This window comes from Myxine glutinosa, chromosome 7 (genome assembly GCF_964187855.1).
Source record: "Myxine glutinosa chromosome 7, kmMyxGlut1.1, whole genome shotgun sequence".
Lineage (NCBI taxonomy): Eukaryota > Metazoa > Chordata > Myxini > Myxiniformes > Myxinidae > Myxine > Myxine glutinosa.
Window position 1 is genome coordinate 122,878,000 of NC_136267.1, and position 23,842 is coordinate 122,901,841.

A 23,842-nucleotide genomic window follows, 5' to 3' on the forward strand; every position below is an offset into this window, starting at 1 on the left:
AAAACAACAACCCCTAACCCTGCAGGTGGTCTCTTGCTCTTCGGCTCCCTCTGCTGGCTATTATTTCTTCCAGTTGTTGTCTTTTGCTTTCGCTGGCGGCCTATTTGCAATAAAATGCACCTAACGTGTCCGTTTTTTATTTCTTTATTTATGGCCCACAGGGCCGACTACGTGTGGTTCACCTGTGGGGCATCGGTGCCCTGTGGCCAAGGTCCGCCAGCAAGATTTCGGGCCCTCATGGCCGGTTCCAGCAGAGGGGCCATGCCCCAACCCATGGGGTCCATCAGTGGTGCTCGGCCACAGACATGTGGTCCATAATGTGGTGCATCAATGCAGACAGCTGGTTCTGGGAGTTCCGGGCGCACAATGGCGGACTGGTCATGTGGGAGACAAAAGGGGGGAGAGACAGATGAGCGAGGGGTAAGGTCACAAGGGTACACGTCAACAAAGGCAATGCAAGGCGAAGTGCGTACGGTGAGCGAAGTGAGAAAGCTCGTCCCTACCGTACGTCACCCCCCCCTGTCACCTACTCTACCCTTGCCCTTACCCCATATTTACAAAAATCTACACATTTACAAATTCGTCACTACTGTCACGTCTTCCCCATATTTCTTCTATACCAAATTCGTCACCACAATCCCTCTAACCAAAATTTGCCATCACCCAATTCATCATCAATCCTCATAAGGAGGAAGAGATGGAACAACAAAGCACAATGTCACACCCAGTCACCCACGTCATGATGCGTCTCACAATCCAAACATTTGCATCAAAAATAATAAAACAACCTGGCATGGTGTGGAGGTACGTCATCTCTGGTGAGTGCATGTAGATGGTGCGAGGAGACTTCAATCCTAACTATCCTCCAAATGACTTTAACACTCTTTACACTACCCGGGGTCTTTCCCTGCCAATCCATTGGCCATCATACACTATGGGTTCTAAAAACCAATTCCCATTGACCAAACTGTGGTGCTTCTCAATTTGGGGTCTCACTCCCCAGATGCAACTCCCTGTGCCCTTGCACAATTTCAGGACTGGGGCGTGTAGCTCTCCCAGCAGGCCTACCCACCTGCACACCTCCACCACTGCAGTTGCCACCCGAGCTTACCTAGCTCCTCACCCTAACCTACCTAACTGGGGAAGGCCCCTCCTGGCTCTGTCACCCCTCGGTGCCCTCTGGCACTGGGCTACCCGGGTCTGTCCTCCGGATCCTCGGGCCCCATCCACAACAACTCTACCGGCTCCCAGAGCCCACCTGCGGCCTCACCTGGCCGACATCCTCACAGTGGTGGAGTGCCCAAACCAACTACACACACTAACAGGCTACACGCCCAGCCATTTCCACAACACTAATGCACCCATCCAAATACCATTCTCTCACCCGCACCACAGATGCCAATATCCAACCACAATTTACCTGTACCCTCTACCTAACACTTACACTACCCGCCCGGGGTATTCGTGATGGGGGTCCACTCTTCCCCCATTCACACCTTCGCACCATCCACTCCACTCCATAGTTTCCACCATACTCACTCCACGACCATCCATTCCAATACTCCAGATATTCCACACTACCATTTATTCCACACAACCATTCTCCATACACCTGTTCTTCATACCTGTTGTTGCACACCTGCGCAATCATACCTGGTGCCACCTGCACCCTCCTTCCTTCCTGGACCATTTGGTCAGCACAATACACATCACTATCACTATCACTCTCACTGCTCCACACACTTGTTCATTTGCACACCTGTGCAATCACACTTGTTCCTTACACACTTTTCACAATACACTTCCAATTCTCAAACACACGGCATCATCTCATCTAACTACTCCCCTCTGAAACTTGCGCTTCCCCGTCGCCCCTTACATTATTGCGCTCCCTCGTCATTATCATCCAAACTAATCTACCTGCGTCCCCACTACAGGTATCCTTGTCACTACCTAACCTTAACGTTACCTAATGTCATCTTCGCTAGATCCCTACACACGATATATCCTAACCCTCCCAGGCTAGTTTTCACTGCCATAAACCCCATAAATCTAGTGCTCCTTTGCCCCCTTCTGTGAGAGATGGCGAAGTTGCCATCCCACCACATCGGGTATCTCCCACTACCAATTTTGCACACCAAATTCCAACCAATCAAAAATTTTCTATTTACTGCCAATTCTACCCACTATTCCAAATTTTGTATCAAATCACTATCACTATCATCATCATCATTACAGTCCGCTATATCCTAGCCTCGGTGCGTCATGACATCATTAAAACCCGGCTTCGCAAAGCCGAGCAATGAATTCGGGTGGTTTGGTCACCTGCAGGTTGAATCCGTCCGGCTTTCGGTTCAAGGGAGGTGGTTTGGTCGGGCTGAAATTCCACGCACCATCTCGGCGCGGTACCTTGCGGTCCCGGGCCCGATGGCTCAATCTCCCCCGGTCGGAACCCCGTCCCCACGAGGGGGCACCGTGCCGCTTCCTCCCACTCGCCCTTGAACCGTACCGGTCGCCTCGCCCGCCAAGGCCCGGACTCGACCGTGCAGGGCGGGGCCAAGCCCGAATCGGCAACGACGCTTCGAAGAGAAACGACGCAGCTTCGATCCGCGCCGGGCCCCGCATCCAACAAAACTCACCGCGCCCCGAGTGCTCGCATCGGCTATCCGTCGCCCTAAACGCTAACCCGGTTACCGTCGATGCTTCACCGGCATGCTCACACGCATACGCTACCCCTTTCACCCTCACCGAGCTCGGTGCTCCAACGCCGTCCGTACATTCCACCAACGCTCTCCGTTACACACCACACCTCTCGCGCACACTCTTGCGCACACTCGCCGTTCGCACACCTCGGTCCACACCTCTCCTCCGTTACGTCCTCCGTAACACTCACCATGGGCGTGCACTCTGGCATCCACCCACTAACGCGCTCACATGGGCTCTCCCACACTCGCGCTACCACCAACTCAGGTGTGCTTTCTCGCACACCCTCGCCGTTCATCCCATGCGTGCATCCTCGTACCCGCTCCACCACCAACTCACTCCTCGTGTCACACTCCGTACACCCCGACGTGCATTCTCGCTCGCACTCGGTTTCACTCCCACACTTTATAACACACCCACTCGCCGACGCACACTTTTTTTTCACACGCGTGCCATTTCCACTCACACGGGACCCTTCACCAACGCCCGGGTGCCATATCGATCCCAATCGCGCGAAAATTATTTTGTCACCGAACATCCTTCTACAAAATCTACCCGCACAATATACAGCACGACTCACCTGGGGGATCCTTTTCTCCACGCGCCCCTGCAAACTTCCATTTGGATTAGCGAGTACATCATCATGATTTGAGCAGGGACTTTGTACATATTCCATCTTTTCCTCCCGCCGCGAGTGGTTTTCTAAGTCCCCGGTCTCTTCAATTTCAATGCCCACTTCCACTTTTTCTTTACTCACCTCGACGACCGTTGGCTTTAATAAAATTCCCTCTACCTCATCGGTCGCCGGCTTTTCCAAACCCCGTGTCGCGATTTCTACCCCCGTCATTGTACCCGCGCTTTTCTCCGCTTCGTTCAACCAGTGCTTCTCGACCCGCGTTACCTCCTCGTGCACCCCTGGGACCCTCTCGCCCACCATGCGATCCATGGTCTCCCCACATTTTTGCATGCGGTCACCCGTTCTGTCCGCAATTTTGCCGATTCGCTCTATTTTGCTTCTCATTTCGCCCCCCAATCGCTCACTATCAGCCCTCAATCCCACAATTTGGTTTCCCAACCGCTCACCCTGAGCATCCATCCGGTTCCCCAATTGCTGACTATTAGCCCTCATCTCGTCCTTCTGCAGGTTGAGGGACGCCTGCATTTGTGCCATGAATTGGGCCATGAAGGCTTGCATTTGGACCACGCCCATTGGTTCCGCGGCCGTGGCCCCCTCAACCACGTGCGCGAGAGCGCCATTTTGTGCGCCTGATACCCCCTCAACCACATTGCCAATGTTCTCCTCCTCTCTTTCATCCACATACATTTCCCCGAGGTTCTGGGTCGATTCTACCCCGTCTATCTCTCCCACCGACATCCCGTCACCTTGACCAGCCATGGCGCGATTTCAAAATTCGGGTTTTGCTTTAAAACAACACAAATTTCCAGCAGCTCCAAATTTTGACCAATTTTTTTTCCTAGATGTTTTTAAAAATTTGGTTCGGGCCTCGAATCTAACTCCCAGACACCAATTGTTACGCCAATAGTACAATTGGTGTTCCAAAATTTGGGCTAAATAAATTTAGTCCCAGGTCCGAATCCGACACTCCTGACACCAATTGTTACGGTCCGCGGTTAAGGATGTTGTTTGCCGAGCGGAGGCACCGCGGCCTAACAGTTTCCCCGATTCACCCGATTCACCCGACGTTGGCCGTATCGCGCCACAGCTATTCAACATGGAAAAGACTAAAACGACGGATGTGAAGAAAAGGAAGGAGAAGAAGACAAAAGGTTGAAAATACTACTAAATTTATTTACTATGTACAGGCTCAAAAAAACCAAGGAGAAGGAAAGATAATAAAATAATATATAGAAGCTTTTTAGAGACACAGTGAAAATACTAGCTTATACAGACTTAATTGAATACCCAGGACAGAACAAACAGAACAAACTCACGTACACGAATGGAGAACTTGTAGGCAGGAATGGCTGGAAGGAGAGGAAAGTCCAATGGGTCCGGCAGCACGATCGGCGCGTTGGGCAGCCGCCGTTCCTTCGCGGCCCTGCTCAAAACCGCCGTCCAGGCCCCAAGCGGCTGTCGAGTGTTGTTGCTGCTGTCGACGCTGCTGCTGGTGAGCAAGGCGACGAATAGCAGGCTTTGTGCTTCCCTGGATGATCTCTTCTCTTGGACCTCACAACCCAGCTCTGCCTTGGACCCTTTCAACTCCGCTCTCCTCTGATGACCCAGCTCTTTTCATGGACCTCACCACGCAGCTCAGCTCACCCTGGTCACTCTTGCGCGCGCGCTTTTATAACGCCGCCGGCGATTAAGCGGCTGGCCTTCAGGACACGCCCATCGGTGTGCTCACCTCGGCCCTGGTTGGTCGCGCGACCCTCTGGCTCCGCCCTTGATGACGACGGGCGGGCACGCCTTTCTTCCCCAACCCTGCCTCGTGGCCAATGGCGGCAATTGTTGGTTGGCAATGCGAATGGCAATTGACGAAAGGGGAAATGGAGGTTTTTGGGAATGGGAATGAAGGGAATCTATCTTTTTCACTTGGTGCAATGGATTGTCATGTTAATGGAAGACAAGGCCTTACCCTAAAACACATAATAAAGATATAAACTACTGAACAAGGGTTTTATCGTGTCCTTCAATGTGTGCTTTTATGGAATTAACTACCGGGACGCCCTTTTAACCTTTACACAACACTGGAGGCAGGAGGGGCCAGAATCGAACAATAATTCATAACAATTTCCAATACAATACAACACAATCAAAAAAAATGCAATCCTCATATCCGCAACAATATATATATATATATATATATTATATATATATATATATTGTTACAGATCGCGGTTTAGATGTTATGATGACCGAGCGGTGGTGTATGACCGCGACCTAACAGGATCCCTGGCTCACCCGATTCACCCAGAACTTTGGCCGTATCGCACCGTAGCTGCTCAATGAGGGGAAAAGACGAAAACGACGCAATGCAAGAGGAAAAGGAATCAAACGAGAAGACGTACAGACGAGTAATGGGGTTTATTATTTACACACACAAGCAAAAAGGAGCAATCAAGTTTATTTACAACACATAAGACGCAGGTGACACAGTGCAAATTTTAGCTTACCTACAGACTTAATTAAATACCCAGGGACAGAACAAACAAAACAAACTCACGTATACAAGAAGGGTGGAAAGGCAGGAGGTGGATGGTTGGAGGGAGAGGGAGGTCCAAGGGGGTCCCGCAGCACCACCGGCGCGTTTAGCAGCCGCCGTTCCTCTTCGGCCCTGCTCCAAACCGCCGTTCAGGCCCCCTTTGGCTGTTGGGTGCTCTTGCTGCTGCGGCCTCCGTCCGCTGCGTTCCCAGGACTTGTCTGGTCCAAACCCTCAACTCTTTCTTGTTTCTCTCACTCCTCACCACCGACTCCGCACCGCAACCAACTGACCACCGACTCCTTACCAACGCAACCGACTCAGACCAACTCAGACCAACTCCTTGCGACCAACTCCTTGTGCATCCCTGACCAACTCCTTCTGACCACTTCCGTTTTGCGCCTTTTATAGCGCCTCCAGCGATTACGCCCCCGGCGTTTTGGACACGCCCATCGGGGTGCTCACCTCGGCCCTGGTTGGTCGCGCGACCCTCGGGCTCCGCATTGGATGACGACGGGCGGGCACGCCCCTCCTCCCCTCTGACGAGGTGGAGACACGCCTTTCTTCTCCGACTCAAAGCACATGGTCAATGGCGGTTATTGGAGGGGGGGTGATTGGGAATCGAGGGCTCAGCAGTGACGAGAGGGGATGTAATATGGAAATGGAGGTTTTGGGGTTGGGAAGGAAAGGGAGATTTTGGGGATGGGAAGGAAAGGGGATCTATTCTCTTTCACTGGTGCAATGGAGTATTTCAATTAATGGAAGACACAGCCTTACACTAATACACATAATAAGGATATAACTGTCCAAAAAAGATATATCGTGTCCTGCATGTATGTTTTATGACTAACTACGGGAACGCCCTTTGACCTTTATACAACCACAAACGTAGGGAGGAGGGGTGATATTTTACAACAACCTTTTACAACAACCTTTTACCACAACAACAAAATAAAAAAAACATTCTCATATCCACAACACTATACTGTATATATATATATATATATATATATATATATATATATATATATATATATATATATATATATATATATATATATATATATATATATATATATATATATATATATATATATATATATATATGTATATATATGTATATATATGTATATATATATATATATATATATATATATATATATATATATATATATATATATATATGTACTGTATATATGTATATATACATATACATACATACATACATACATACATACATACACACACACACACGGGGCTGCAAAAGTAGGTATACAGTAATGAAAAACAAAACGTGCGCACAAAATGTATTTTATTGATTATACAAGCATATCAATAATAACATATCAATAATAAACATATTAATCCCTAAATTACATATTACAAATAATTACATTACCTAAATTACAAATAATTACATAAATGTAATACTGGTATAATCCTTACTGTATACCTACTTTTGCAGCCCCCTGTATATATATATATTAGCTGAGGTACCCGGCTTCGCCGGGGTTGAATAAGAATAATACAAATATATGATGAAAAGAACATGTATATTTTAGAGCAATATCACAGTACATTTCCTACATGACGTTTTGTCAATTTTCAATTTCTCAAAACCTCTTGGTATACAACATTTCTGGTTTTCTTACTTGGTGCCAAGACATAAAGATTGCTTGGTTTTCCAACCCTCGAGCAGCCCACGTACAGCTGGCCATGGAAGTACCTGGCATTGCCGGGCGGGGGAAGGGAGGGGAGGAGGAAGGGGAGGGAGGGGGAATGGGGGGGGAGGGAGGGGAATGGGGAGGGAGGGGAGGAGAGGGGGGGAGGGGAGAAGAGGGGGGGAGGGGAGAAGAGGGGGGGAGGGGAGAAGAGGGGGGGAGGGGAGGGAGAAGAGGGGGGGAGGGGAGGGGAGAAGAGGGGGGGAGGGGAGGTGAGAAGAGGGGGGGAGGGGAGGGGAGAAGAGGGGGGGAGGGGAGAAGAGGGGGGGAGGGGAGGGGAGAAGAGGGGGGGAGGGGAGGGGAGAAGAGGGGGGGAGGGGAGAAGAGGAGGGAGGGGAGGAGGAGAGGGGAGAAGAGGAGGGAGGGAGAAGAGGAGGGAGGGGGAGGAGGAGAGGGAGAGAGGAGGAGGAGGAGAGGAGAGGGGAGGGGAGGGGGGGGGAGGTGAGTCGGGGAGGGAGGTGAGTCGGGGAGGGGGAGGGGGGGAGGTGAGTCGGGGAGGGGGAGGGGGGGGGAGGTGAGTCGGGGAGGGGGAGGGGGGGGAGGTGAGTCGGGGAGGGGGAGGGGGGGGGAGGTGAGTCGGGGAGGGGGAGGGGGGGGAGGTGAGTCGGGGAGGGGGAGGGGGGAGGTGAGTCGGGGAGGGGGAGGGGGGGAGGTGAGGCGGGGAGGGGAGGGAAGGGGGGGGGAGGGGAGGGGGGGGGGGGAGGGGGGGGGGAAGGGAGGGGGGGGAGGAGGAGGGGGGGGGGGGGGAGGAGGGGGTAACGGCTAGCTTGGCAAGCGATAGCAGGCTTTTTACTTTTATTTTTACCTCAATGAGGGCTATATATAATATACTAGCGGGGTCACCCGTGGGAATCCCACGGGCATGGATGTGTGTGACATTTCGACATATTGAGTTATATGCTGCACATTCATTTTTACAAAATGGTTACTGGCAAGTCATCAGATCCAGAAATGGTGTGATGAACACAATTTATTTATTTCACATAATATGTGACCCTCACTCCTCTCCACCTGACACTCTCTGTCTCCACCTGACACTCTCCTGTCTCCACCTGACACTCTCCTCTCTCCACCTAGCACTCCTCTCCTCTCCAAACCCTCACATCCCTCTCCTTTCCAATCCCTCACCTCTCCAATCCTTCACACGCCTCTCCAATCGCGCCTCACACTCCTCTCCAATCGCGCCTCACACTCCTCTCCAATCGTGCCTCACACTCCTCTCCAATCGTGCCTCACACTCCCCTCCAATCACTCCGCTCCAATCGTGCCTCACACTCCTCTCCAATCACGCCTCACACTCCTCTCCAATCGTGCCTCACACTCCTCTCCAATCGCGCCTCACACTCCTCTCCAATCGCGCCTCACTCGCCTCTCCAATCGGCTTTCCCCGTCTCGTTTCTCTCCTTTTTCTCCCGTCTCGTTCTTTTTCTTGCTCCAAATCGGCCTGTCGGAATCGGAAATCGGCCCGTCTCGCCCGTCGGCCCGTCGGAATCGGAAATCGGCCCGTCTTGCTTTTGTGCTTGTGCGTAAATAAATTGTGTTCATGACACCATTTCTGGTGTTGGGCTAGCGGCTAGGGTGCCGGCTTAGGATCCTGGGTTCGAATCTCGGTCGATCGCCGAATTAATGCCAGGGGGGTTGACTCAGCCTGTCATCCTTCCGAGGTCGGCTAATTGAGTACCAGTTCACTGGTAATTCCCTGTTTGTCGTTGAAGGCGGCAAAAAGGGTTGGCGTCAGGAAGGGCATCCGGCCGTAAAACATTGCTTCAAAAAGGGGACAAAAAAACAACAACTACCACGGTCCCCGAAAAGGCCAACCCCCGCTTTGCGGGGAAAAATGGCCTCTAAACGGTGGTTTTTACACCATTTCTGGATCTGATGACTTGCCAGTAACCATTTTGTAAAAATGAATGTGCAGCATCTAACTCAATATGTCGAAATGTCACACACATCCATGCCCGTGGGATTCCCACGGGTGACCCCGCAAGTTTGCATTGACGTTCGTCGATGGACTCGTTCGCCCGTCTCATTCGTTTTCTTGCTGCATCCTGTTCAAGTCTGCGTTCTTCATCGATCGTCTCATTCATTTTGGAAATAGAAGTTTCCACGCAGCGCATGAATTGTCACGATCCTCAAGAGGAATTTGTCTCGTAATCATCAAATGATAAATGGCAAGTAAATTATATTGTGGAAAATTAAAGATTTCAAATAAACCTATTTAAAGTGTATTCGCACATAACTAATTTTAAAAAACGAAGAAATATCTCTCGGTAATTTCCTGAAACATATTTTACTTCCGGCTAATAATGTTGGTATTGGTTGGTGGTCACGTCAATTGGTGGTTTGATGTTTGATTTTGATGTTTGATTTGATGTTTGATTGGTGGATCACAATATTGGTGGTCACGCCAATTAAAGATTTCAAATAAACCTATTTAAAGTGTATTCGCACATAACTAATTTTAAAAAACGAAGAAATATCTCTCGGTAATTTCCTGAAACATATTTTACTTCCGGCTAATAATGTTGAATTAAATAAAAACGAAGAAATATATGTCGGCATCATTGTTGACGTTTTTGTGACGACTGTCATCAAACGAAAAAGTAATATATCTTAACGGAAAAGCAAAAGCGAATTTTTAATATATATCGACACGTTGCCGTCGGTGTCATGTTGGGCGGTGTATGATACACCATGACGCGATTTTTAAAAATATATCTCTGCATTTTCCCGCGTGTGTGGAATGTTCTCAATTATTGCTGACACCGAGTCCAAAACCATCGATAAAAATGAAATCATATGGTGAGTTAGATTGGAGATAAAGGCGTGAGAGAGACTCAATGGCCTTGAAGTTGAAGTTACAGGCGTTTGAGAATTCATTTCGTTCTATAAACGGCAACTTTCATTGGATTTCCTTCCCGTTTTTTTTTCAACCGAGTCGAAAACTATGTTAGCGACTGTGAAAAATGAAATGATATATCGAATTTTTAATATGTATCGACACGTTGCCGTCGGTGTCATGTTAGGCGGTGTATGATACACCATGACGCGATTTTAAAAAATATATCTGCATTTTCCCGCGTGTGTGGAATGTTCTCAATTATTGCTGACACCGACTCTAAAACCATCGATAAAAATGAAATCATATGGTGAGTTAGATTGGAGATAAAGGCGTGAGAGAGACTCAATGGCCTTGAAGTTACAGGCATTTGAGAATTCATTTCGTTCTATAAACGGCAACTTTCATCGGATTTTCTTCTCGTTTTTTTTCAACCGAGTCTAAAACTATGTTAGCAACTGTGAAAAATGAAATGATATATCGAATTTAAAATAGATATCGACACATTGCCGTCGGTGTCATGTTGGGCGGTGTATGATACACCATGACGCGATTTAAAAAAATATATCTCTGCATTTTCCCGCGTGTGTGGAATGTTTGTGGAAAATTAAAGATTTCAAATAAACCTATTTAAAGTGTATGCGCACATAACTAATAAAAAAAACGAAGAAATATCTCTCGGTAATTTCCTGAAACATATTTTACTTCCGGCTAATATGTTGAATGAAATAAAAACGAAGAAATATATGTCGGCATCATTGTTGACGTTTTTGTGACGACTATCATCAAACGAAATAGTAATATATCATAACGGAAAAGCAAAAGCGAATTTTTAATATATATCGACACATTGCCGGCGGTGTCATGTTGGGCGGTGTATGATACACCATGACGCGATTTTAAAAAATATATCTCTGCATTTTCCCGCGTGTGTGGATTGTTCTCAATTATTGCTGACACCGAGTCTAAAAGTAAAACCATCGATAAAAATGAAATCATATGGTGAGTTAGATTGGAGATAAAGGCGTGAGAGAGACTCAATGGCCTTGAAGTTACAGGCCTTTGAGAATTCATTTCGTTCTATAAACGGCAACTTTCATCGGATTTTCTTCCCGTTTTTTTTCAACCGAGTCTAAAACTATGTTAGCGACTGTGAAAAATGAAATGATTTATCGAATTTGATTTGAAATAAAACTGGGGGAGAGCAAGACACCACGGGCCTACAAAACAGGACTCAAAGCTATGCGAGTTAATAAAATGGTGGATATTTGTTTATAGCCACTCCCAGAATGGGTGGAGCTATGGGTGGAGCTACTCTGCAAACCGAGTAAGCCACACCCCGGACAGACACCCAACAGATAGACAGACAGACAGACAGAATCATCTACGGCTATTATAATATAGATAGTCTGTGTTTGGAGCCTTCAAGTTCAACATAAAGTTTTTTATGAAAAATAATGCAGATGTATAACAATCCACCAATGCAAGTTCAGAAATGAATGCAGATCCTTTACTTTGCGATACAAACGCAATTCCCGCCATTTCCACTCACGATCGAGGCCTCCACAGTGACCGCGCCTCTTCTTCCTCCTACAACTTCGTCTCACTTCTTTCACTCAAAATGCACGAAATTCTGCCGCATGAAATTATGTAGAGGCCTCGTCGGGGGGATATAAGGTAGATAAGGAAGGCGTTGTAACAGAAGAATCAAAATAAAAGTGGAAGAACATAAGGAAATGGGAGCTATTCTGGACCCACAGCCAAACCCGACAAACCATTGCAATACACCCCGAACGCCTAGCGCCGCCACAAACTACACCATGGAATTGCAGCTGGCGCGGTTTTTTTTAAACCATTGATATTAAAATAAAACGTAGCCTAAAACTACCGGGACTTGATGCTGATTCCGAATCTGTGTCTAAAACTTTTCTCCGATGTGTCGTTCTTGAGTTATAAGCGGACATCCAGACAGACACACACACACACACAAACACACACACACACACACACACACACACACACACACACACACACACACACACACACACACACACACACACACTCCTCCTTTATATATAGAGATATATATATATATATATATATATATATACCTATGTAGCGACCCATGGGTCCCCCAAGCAAGACCAGCATCAGAATCTCCTTGCTCCAGCCGGTGACGTCACCGGCGGGGATCCGCGGCGTCAGAGTGGCTGGTCACGTGACCACCGAAGCGCGCCGCGCGTGCGGGTATAATCAGCTACACCTGTTGATCATGTGACCACCGAAGCACGCCTCACTTGAGAGGCGTGGCTTTCGGTTTCGGTTTCGGTTTCGGGTTGTGCTTTATAATGCAGCCCGATAAACGGGCTTTACAGTGTTCCCGAGTTGGTTTTACGAATAAACATCTTCTCGGACGAGTTTGTGCCTTGCCATCCTTTTATCCGTATTCTGCTGGAGTCCGGACTCCTTCACTGGTGACCCCGAATTTGAACACGCAACCCCGACTGCCCCCGCACGGATGCGGGGGCTGCGAACGGACACGGCAAGCACGCCCTAGCCAGGGAAGCCACCTAAGCTGGTGACGCCGGCTTCTCCCGCACGGCTTTGGGCGCAGTTTCAAATGCGGTTTCGAAATGCCGGAGTTTCGGAAACAACGACGGCCATGACTATGAGGTTCGCGCACCGCGCTCGGCTCCTCCTCTACGACCGGAGGGGCGAAGCTATTCTAAGATCCTCCGAAGGCACGGCCGCTTCGTCACCACCCGCGCACTGACGTTGGCAGAACGGCTGCTTCGTCACCTTCGCGCGCACTGACGTTCGCGGCACGGCCGCTTCGTCACCCTTGCGCACCTACAACTACAACCGCAACTACTTCTCCGACCCTGCAACCTCGGGAGGCCCGCGAGGAACCTCGGCAGCCTCCCCCGAGGTCTCGACCAGCCCCTCGGTTGGCTCACCCGCTTTTCGCGTGCACCGCTCGAGCCTTCTCGGCACTGCACCCGCGAACTGCAACCTTGGGAGGCCCGCGAGGAACCTCGGCAGCCTCCCCCGAGGACTTGCCCGGCACCTCGGCCGCCCCCCTGTCCTGCACCCCCCCGTCTGACCACCCGCCACCACACCGGACCCCCCCTGCCTGCACCCCCCGTCCGACCACCCACCACCACACCGGACACCCCCCCCCCCCCACGACTGGCCAGGGGTCGTTTCGGTCGGGTCATCCGGACCCCCCTCAGGTTGACCTCCCTGGACCAAGTCCATTCTGGGGGGGCGTGTGTAGCGACCCATGGGTCCCCCAAGCAAGACCAGCATCAGAATCTCCTTGCTCCAGCCGGTGACGTCACCGGCGGGGATCCGCGGCGTCAGAGTGGCTGGTCACGCGCCGCGCGTGCGGGTATAATCAGCAACACCTGTTGATCACGTGACCACCGAAGCACGCCTCGCTTGAGAGGCGTGGCTTTCGGTTTCGGTTTCGGTTTCGGGTTGTGCTTTATAATGCAGCCCGATAAACGGGCTTTACAGTGTTCCCGAGTTGGTTTTACGAATAAACATCTTCTCGGACGAGTTTGTGCCTTGCCATCCTTTTATCCGTATTCTGCTGGAGTCCGGACTCCTTCACCTATATATATATAGGTATATTTGACACATATATATATACCGAATTTGACATTCATATATATTTTGTATAGCGCTTTTCCAGAAGCCCAAAGGCGCTTTGACAGAGTGGAAAACATAATGCATAACAATACATGAAAACAACAATTGCAAAAAGACAAGAATCAATATGTATACATACATACATATATACATACATATATACATACAGTGGAACCTTGACTTACGAGTTTAATTCGTTCTGTGACCGAGCTCGTAACTCAATTTGCTCGTTTCTCAAATTAAATTTCCCCATTGAAATGCATTGAAATGCTATTAATCCGTTCCAGCCCGCCAAAAACCACACCAATTTTTTTTTAAATATACAGTATATATAAAAATATCTCGCGCTTTATATTTCACCTGTATGCAGCATACAAGTTGGCAGGATGGCCTGGACTGGAGGTACGCACACTTGACTCTAAACTGTCCAGCCTGGGTTTGAATCCCGACCCAGCTATAACCTGTCATGGGTGAATCACAGGCAGGGTGATTCATCAATGTGTGTACCGCTAAACTGGGCGCCCCATTTGCGTCCCATTAGTTGTTGGATGTTAAGGATCTCACCGTGTTTTCCACAAAGAGAAGGCGAGCTATCGCCGGCACTCTGAACAAGTTGTGGCCTGGCATGCTCTTCTCCTCTGCCGTTATATACGTCCTCCTCGGCATCTTTTTCCAGAAGAGCCCTGTCTCGTCACAGTTGAAGATTTGCTGGGGGATGTATCGTTCGGCTTCTATCAGTTCGGCAAAAGTTATAATAAAATCTTCAGCTGCCTTCACATCCGCCTCACCAAGTCGACAACACGCACACCTCGCTCATGTTTTTCGACGATTGCGTGTTTTATATCCAAGCACATCATCCTCTCTTCCCTTGGCACTCAATTTCTTAGGACCCATGGTTAAAACTAAGAAATTTTCCAAAATAACCAAAATGCGAAAACAAAGCAGCAGCGATATACGGCAGAGATACTTGCACGGCAAGATAACCACGTGACCGGAACCCACCTGGTGGCGGGTAGCGTAAGCTCGTAACTCAGATCTCGGCTCGCATCTCAAAGCAATAAACCGCCCGAGCGACGGCTCGTATCTCGGAAAACTCGTAAGTTGGTGCACTCGTAAGTCAAGGTTCCACTGTGTGTGTGTGTGTGTGTGTGTGTGTGTGTGTGTGTGTGTGTGTGTGTGTGTGTGTGTGTGTATATATATATATATATATATATATATATATATATATATATATATATAATAATTCATTTATTTTGTATAGCGCTTTTCCAGAAGCCCAAAGGCGCTTTGACAGAGTGGAAAACAATGCATAACAATACATGAAAACAACAATTGCAAAAAGACAAGAATCAATAGGGAAATATTTAAAGCAAAAGGAGGGAGAAGGAGAAGAGATAGTCAGGGGTTAAATGCTGTGGGTTGAATGTTGAATGCAGTGTTGAACAGGTGGGTCTTTAGTGATGTTTTGAATGTGGTGAGTGAGGAGGAGTCTCTGATGGTGTGAGGTAGTGAGTTCCAGAGGGTGGGAGCAGCGATGGAGAAGGCCCTGTCCCCCCAGGATCTGAATTTGGTCCGGATGGAGGGGGTCAGGAGGTTGGTACCAGCAGAGCGGAGGTTGCGGGTGGGAGTGTGTCTGGAGAGGAGGTCAGCCAGGTAGGATGGGGCCAGGTTATGGAGGGCTTTGTATGTCAAGAGGAGGATTTTGTACTGGATTCTCTGGGGAGCCAGTGAAGCTTGTAAAGGACGGGGGTGATGTGGTCACGGGTCCGGGAATGGGTGAGTAGACGGGCAGCGGAGTTCTGAATGTATTGGAGTTTATTGGTGATTTTTGAGGGTGAACCATAGAGGAGGCTATTGCAGTAGTCCAGACGGGAGGTGATGAAGACGTGGATGAGGGTTTCTGCAGCCGTGGAGGAGAGGGATGAGCGGAGACGGGCAATGTTTTTCAGGTGAAAGAAGGCTGACTTTGTGATCTGTTTAGTGTATTTGTCAAAGGAAAGGGTTTGGTGCATAGATACATACATATATATATATATATATACATACATACATACATACATACATACATACATACATACATACATACATATATATATATATATATATATATATATATATATATATATATATATATATATATATATATATATATATATTCCTTTTATCACCCCTTTATCACCTTGGTGAGTGTATGCGGATGGTGCGAAGAGACTTTCATCCTAGCTATCTTCTAAATGACATTAACTCTGTTTACTCTACCCGGGGTCTTTCCCTGCAAAACCATTGGCCACTTTACCATATGCGGTTCTAAAAACCAATTCCCATTGAACATACTGTGGCGCTCTCCAATTTGGGGTCTCACTCCCCCGATTCTACTCCCTGTGCCCTCGCACAATTTCAGGGCTGGTTCGTGTGGCTCACCAGCAGGTCCGCTCACATGCACACCTCCGCCACTGAAGTTGCCACCCGAGCTTACCTAGCTCCTCATCCTAACCTACCTGGGGAAGGCCCTCCCTGGCGCTCACCCCCTCGATGCCCTCTAGAGCATTTGGCTACCCTGTCCGTCCTCCGGATCCTCGGGCCCCGCTGAACTCTAACTCTGAACTCTAACCTGGCTCCCAGAGCCTACCTGTGGCCTCACCTGGCCGACAGACTAACAGTGGCGGAGTGCCCACCCAACCATTCTCACGAACAGGCCACACGCCCAGCCATTTCACTCCACTAATGCACCCATCCAAACAGTACTCTGCTACTTCCGCACCACAGATGTCAATATCCAACCACAATTTACCTACTCCTTCTGCCTACTTTTAAACTACCCTCCCCGGGTACTCGTGAGGGGGTCCATCCTTCCCCCATCCACTCCTTCGCACCATACACTCCACATATTCCACAATACTCACTCCACACCATTCATTGCACACACCTCTTTTCTTGCACACCTTTTGTGCGCACACACCTCAACCCCAAAAATTCTCATGCAAACAGCATCATCTGGCTAACTATTGCCCTTCTAAGATTAGTGCTTCCCAGTCATCCCTTATACTACTGCACATCCCACGTCATTATCAACCAACTACCCTTCTCTACGTCCCCACTACAGGAACAAAAGTCACTACTTAAATCTTGGTCACCCATAGTCATCTCTAGTTCCCTAACCATTTATCCTAACCCTCCCGGGTTAGTTTGTACAGCCAAACCCCATAAACCTAAAGCTCCTCTGCCCAAAGATACGATGTGAGGGATGGCAGATGTACCATCGCTCGACACCGTATACCATTTGCCATCATTACTGCTACCATTAATCGTCCACTATGCTTGAGCCTCTTGGTGCGGGAAATACATTATCAAAGCTCGGCTTCGCAAAGCCAAGCAATGAATTCGGGTGGTTTAGTCAGGTTCACTATGTTTTTTCGTTCAAAATCATGGTAGATTAGCAAACCTATACATTTTTGGAAACGTTATTACATGGAAAATCTGAAAATCAATGTTTACATTTGCCAATTCCGACCAATTTGATTCGACCAATTCGACCAATCGACCAATTACATTCGACCAATCGCTTCGATCGACCATTCGATCGATTCGATTCGATTCGATTCATCGAATTCGATTCGATCGACCATTCGACCAATTCGATTTGCCAATCAATTTGACTGACCTTTGCTTGTGTGGAATGGACTGTGAAAACGATGCGGACTATATTGTCGGATACGACACACAGGACAGTGATGACGAACTCTAAATGGCATATTCTGTAATCGTGTGTGTTTGATGCCATTGACTGCCTGTGTATATTTTGTCATTGACTGCCTGTGTAGATGTGAAGTTATACTGACTGCATGTGTATATATGATTTTGCTGACTGCCTGTGTATGTTTGGTGATATGAATTATTGTGACACATTTTGATGTTATTAACTGCCTGTACAAAATGATAACATGTATTTCATTATGCAACTTATCGCGAATATAAAGACAGTATTTTGCAATTCAAAACCTTTGATTCGTGTCTTACCATTCCCCATAGCACTAATTTGATACTTTCATTGGATTCCTTGTCCCTGAAAATATAGGTTTAGTATATTTTAAAAAGTTTTTAGGGTAATTAGAGGCAGAAATAGAACAAAATATATATTTTACAGTGGCCATTTTGAAAATCCAAAATGGCCGCCATACAGGTATCTCTCCAAATGTAAACATTGATTTTTAGTTTCCTTATGCTATAACCTTTCCAAAAATGTATAGGTTTGCTAATCTACCATGATTTTGAACGAAATATAATTTATTGACATAGTGAACCTGACTAGTTTGTCTCCTACAGGTTGGGTCCGGCCGGCATTCGGACTCGGGGGAGGAGGTTTTGTCGGGCCAAGACTCCAGGCACCATCTTGGCGCAAGGCCTTGCGCTCCCAAGCGCGATGGCCCAGCCTTGCCTGGCCGGAGCGCCGCTCCGAACCCTTCTCCTTCCCCTCAAACCGGGCCGATCGCTTTGCCTAACAAAACGCGGCACCGACCGTGCAGGGCGGAGCCCGGCCCGAATCATGCACGGCTCTCCGTGCAGGAGCGACGCGGCACCGATCCCGGCCGGTCCCTGTAGCACACAAAGCACACCGCGCCCCGAGAGCTCGCGTCGGCTAAACGTCGGCCTAACCGCTGCCCCAGTCAACGTCGGTGCTCAATTCTCACAGCACGCGTTCCTTTTCCTACTCACACATCCAGGTGTCTCCATACACTCCGCACATTTCGTCACCGCACTCTCTCTCCGTGCACACCACCCAGGCACACTCATGTCGCTCACAGACTTCGTTACACACCTCTCTCGCGCACCTTCTTGCGCACACTCTCCCGGTACGTACTCAGTACCACTCATAGGGGTGCACTCTTGCATCCACCCATTCAGCGCACACCTACCCACGCCCACGGGTGTGCAATCCCCCGTCGCACACCCAATCACGCGCTCCACAACCAACCCAGGTGTGCATTCTCGCACACGCTCCACAACCAACTCACTCTCTTTAGCACATTCACTCCCACTATCACACTCTGTCATGCATTCATTCTCACTCTCCGTGTCATACTCGCGCTCCGGCGCCATTTCACACACGCGCCATTTCTACTCACACAGCGCACCACGGACCTCCCACAAACGCCCGGGGTACGCTGGGATCCCAAGCGCGCGAAAATTCTTTTTGCGCTGAACACCTTCCCGCAAAATCTCTGAGCACCATATATAGCCCGAATCACCTTGGCGCTTCCTCTTCTTCGCTCCAACACCTGCAAACTTTCATTGGGGTTAAGCACGGCATCACAATGCGAATACAGACTTTGCGTGTATTCCATTTCTTCCTCCCGCGAGTGCTTTTCTAAGTCCGTCTCTTCCGCCCCAATTTCCACTATTGGTTCGATTTCTTTATTTTCGACGACCGCTGGCGCTAATAAAATCGAATTCTCTACTTCGGCGGTCGCTGGCTTCCCCATACCCCGGGTCGCGATCTCTATACCCGTCCACGTGACTGTGCTTTGTTCCAACTCACTCAACCCGCTCTCCTCTAGCCGCGTTACCTCATCGCGTACCCGTTTGCTCTTCCCGCGCAACTCGCGGTCTCTCTCCCTCTCCAATTCTTTTGCCTCATACGTGGCTTTGTCCCTCGCCAACCCCTCATTAATTTCTCGGGCTTGGCCAACCACGTCCTTCAATTTGCCCCCTAATCTGCTTCCGAATCCCCCCAATTTGCTGTCTAACCCCTCAATTTGACCTCCCAATTCATTCCTCAACCCCCCTATTTTGTCTTCTAACCCCCCAATTTGGCTTCCCAATTGCTCCCCCATTTTGTTTTCTAACCCTTTTATTTCCCGAGTGGACTTATCACTTTGGGTGTCCAATTTGTTTTCCAATCGCTCACCCATTTCATCCATTTTATGCTCCGCCTTGATCATATAGGCTCTCATTTGCATCATAAATAATTGGAAGTCCCCGAGCCCGGTGGGCTCGGCACTCGCCGCCACGTGCGAGGCGCCGCTATTTTGTGCGCCTGCAACCCCCTCAACCGCACCTTCTTCATTCTCCTCCTCCATCTCTCCCAATTGTTCTTCCCTGGGGTCCTGGGTTAATTCTAACCCCTCCTCTACCTCCTCATTTACCCCCACCGGCATCCGATCACCTTGATCATCCATGGCACGATTATAATTTGGATATTAATAAAAAATTCGGCCGCTCGAAATTTTGACCAAATTTTTTAGGTAATATAAAAATTTGGTTCGGGCTTCAAATCCCACACCCAGACACCAATTGTTGCGGATTCTGGGGTCGGCTCTCCCCTTATCAAGGGGGGGGGGGGGGGGTTAGTCCCCTTGTCTTTTAAGCTGGCGGTCCCCCAATCCTGGAAATTATGACGTCATTTCCGGTCGGTGGTAAGTAGGGTTGTAAGCCCAATTAGTCTTATTACCTAAGTACTACCACCGGCCGTAAGCGAGGAGATAACTCCCACCCGAGCCGCAGCGGTAATGGATCCTGTTTCATGAGCGCCGCTGAATAAGTCCTGTGAAAGGACTTTGCGTTCACGCTTATATAACGCGAGCAAAGATCGCTCCGCGCGCCTCAAAACCACGCCCGTCGGCGATCTCACCTCAGCCCTGGTTGGCTGGTGAGGGCTTACCGGCCACGCCTTTGACGGCTGGTTGACATGCCACACCTTCTTCTCGGCGTTCCGCCCCCTTTCTCGGGCCTAACCGCATGGCTTATGGCGGCGTTGGGGCGAGCTTCAGCTCAAGGCAGCGAACGCTGCTGGCAGAGGCTCGTAATGGCGTCGCTTGGAGAGGGAGGTCGCTAAATGGACGGAATGAGCCTACTCTTATTTGATCGACGCAACGCAGATTCAACTATTGGAAACACGGCCTTATCTAAAATACATACTAATGAGATAACTGAAGTTCTAAGGTGGCCTACGTGTTGCCTGTGACCTAACCAGGGGTGCTCCCTTTAACCTTTTAATGATGAGATATTTACAAGAGTTATTTACAAGTGAGGGTTCTAAAACCGCAACACTGCACCCCCCCTTTTTCCAGGCTCGGCCTGAGCCGAAACAAAAGGGACTATCTTTTAAATTAGTGTGACACTTAGGTGTGGTTACCCTCTACTTTTAATCTCACCCTGAGTGCGACAGTTTTAACACTAGATATGTCCCACCTGCTGCGTTGCATCCTCCCTAACTGACTCACGCCCACAATTAACCGAATTACGGAATGGTCTTCAAACTAAACATTTAGCCGGTGGGGAGCATTATTTACAATACACTAATTACTATTAGTGTATTACAATTCTATTAGTGTATTTACAATACACTAAAAGTATTTACAAACTGCAACCCAGGACCTGTCTTTTGTGGGAAAAGAGAAGATGTTTTGAGAAGGGGAAAATGCCATTGCCATGCACTGCACCGATACACCATACCATATGTACCCATAAAATGAATGCACCATAGTAAACAAAAAATGCACCAACAAGCACCATAAAAGCACCATCCATGAAAAAGGCACAAAACACATTTCCAAAATAATAAATGGTGTCTTCTTCTTCTCTTCTCTGCTGGGCCGATGTTTCTGGCTGTCTTCTTGCTTGATGTTATTTCAATTAAAAGGGCAAAAACCGCGTCTGCTTTTTATTATTTATATGGCCAGCAGGGCTAACTCAGGTGGTCCACCTGCATGGCATCGATGCCACTTAAAACAGTGGTCCGCAAGCCAGATACCGCTGACAACAATGGTCGGTCCTAGCAGAGGTGCCAGGCCACAGAACGCGTGGTCCATAAGTGGTGCCAGGCCACAGAACGTGTGGTCCATATGGTGCATCAGTGCAGGCAGGAGGCAGCAAGGGTGCGGGCGCACAACTGCGGACACCTGCACACTCCCCTTGGGCACAAAATAACATGGCCCATGAGTGGGGAAGGAAGACAAGCAGAGTTAGCGGGGGCAAGGGCGCAAGGGTACACATCAATGCAAGGTAAGGCAAGGTGAGGGGCGCAGGAGAGCGAGCCGAGAAAGCTCGTCCCAAGCGTACGTCACCCCCCCCCCTGTCACCTACTCTACCCTTGCCCCTACCCCGTATTTACACAATCTACACCTTTACAAATTCGTCGCTACGTCTTGTCCCCCATATCTCCCCTAATCCAAATTCGTCATCAATCCCTCCTAAGGAGGAAGAGATGGAATCACATACAATGTCTCCCCCACGTCAAGATGCGTCTTTCATTCCAAATGTTTGCAAAACATGGTGTGGAGTCTTATCACCTTAGGTGAGTGGATACGGATTGTGCGAAGAGATTTTCTCCTATCTATCTTCTAAATGACATTAACACTTTACACTACCCGGGGTCTTGCCCTGCCAATCCATTGGTCACTTTACTCTATGCGGTTCTAAAAACCAATTCCCATTGACCATCCTTGTGGTGCCTCCCAATTTGGGAGTCTCACTCCCCTGGGTTTTCTCCCTGTGCCCTCGCACAATTTTGGGGCTAGGTCGTGTGGCTCACCAGCAGGTCCGCTCACCTGCACACCTCCGCCACTGTAGTTGCCACCCGAGCTTACCTAGCTCCTCACCCTAACCTGGGGAAGGTCCTCTGGCTCCCTTACCCCACTAATGCCCCCTCTGGCATCGGCCTACCCGCGTCCTCTCTCGGGATCCACGGTCCCCACTGAACTCCACTACCTGGCTCCCAGAGCCTACCTGCGGCCTCACCTGGCCGACAGACTACCAGTGGCGGAGTGTCCATTTAACCATTCTCACTAACAGGCCACACGCCCAGCCATTTCACTTTACTCATGCACCAAACCAAGCAATACCTTGCTACTTTCAGCACCACAGATGTCAATATCCAACCAAATTTACCTACTTTTAAACTACCCTCCCCGGGTATTCGTGAAGGGGGGTCCATCCTTCCCCCATCCACTCCTTCGCACCATACACTCCACTCCACTCATCCCACAATACTCACTCCACACCATTCATTCCACACACCTCTTTTCTGGCACACCTTTTGTGCTCACACACCTCAAACACAATTCCACTTGTCTCAACACAATTTCTCACACACACAGCATCATCTGGCTATCTATTTCCCCTCTAAAACTCGTGCTCCCCGTCATCCCTTTATACTACTGCACATCCCACGTCATTATCAACCAACTACTGTACTCTACGTCCCCACTACAGGTACAATGTCGCTACTTAAATCTCGGTCACCTAAAGTCATTTCGAGGTCCCTAACGATTATCCTAACCCTCCCGGGCTAGTTTGTACTGCCACCCCATAAACCCTATCGCTCATGTGCCCAAAAGGATGTGAGGAATGGTAGAGCCACCATCCCTCTACATCACTATCGCCATTACGATCGCTATTCCAGTTCACTGTACCATGAGCCTCTCGGGGAAATACATTTTTTACAGCTCGGCTTCGAAAAGCCGAGCAATGCATACTGTGGTCTGTCTCCTGTAGGTTGGGTCTGTCCGGCATTTACGATTCTGAGGAGGAGGCATACTCGGACCGAGATTCCAGGGTCCATCCCGGCGCGGAACCTTGCGGTCTCCGGCCCGATGACCCAACCTCGCCCGGTCGGAACACCGCGCCCGCCAGGGGGCGAAGGTCCGACCTGGCCTTTCTCCCCCGGAATCGTGCCGTTTGCCGCTACGGCGCGGCACCGACCATACAGGGCGGAGCCCGGCCCGAATCGTGCACGGCGCTCCTTGCAGGAGCGACGCGGCAACGAT

General features: G+C 49.1%; 1 protein-coding gene across 1 annotated transcript in view; it reads left to right on the forward strand.

Annotated features, from left to right (window-relative positions):
* Nucleotides 1-23,842, forward strand: part of LOC137411570 (inositol 1,4,5-triphosphate receptor associated 2-like) — a 169,520-nt gene that overhangs the window by 65,378 nt on the left and 80,300 nt on the right. The gene's annotated exons all lie outside the window — the stretch shown is intronic.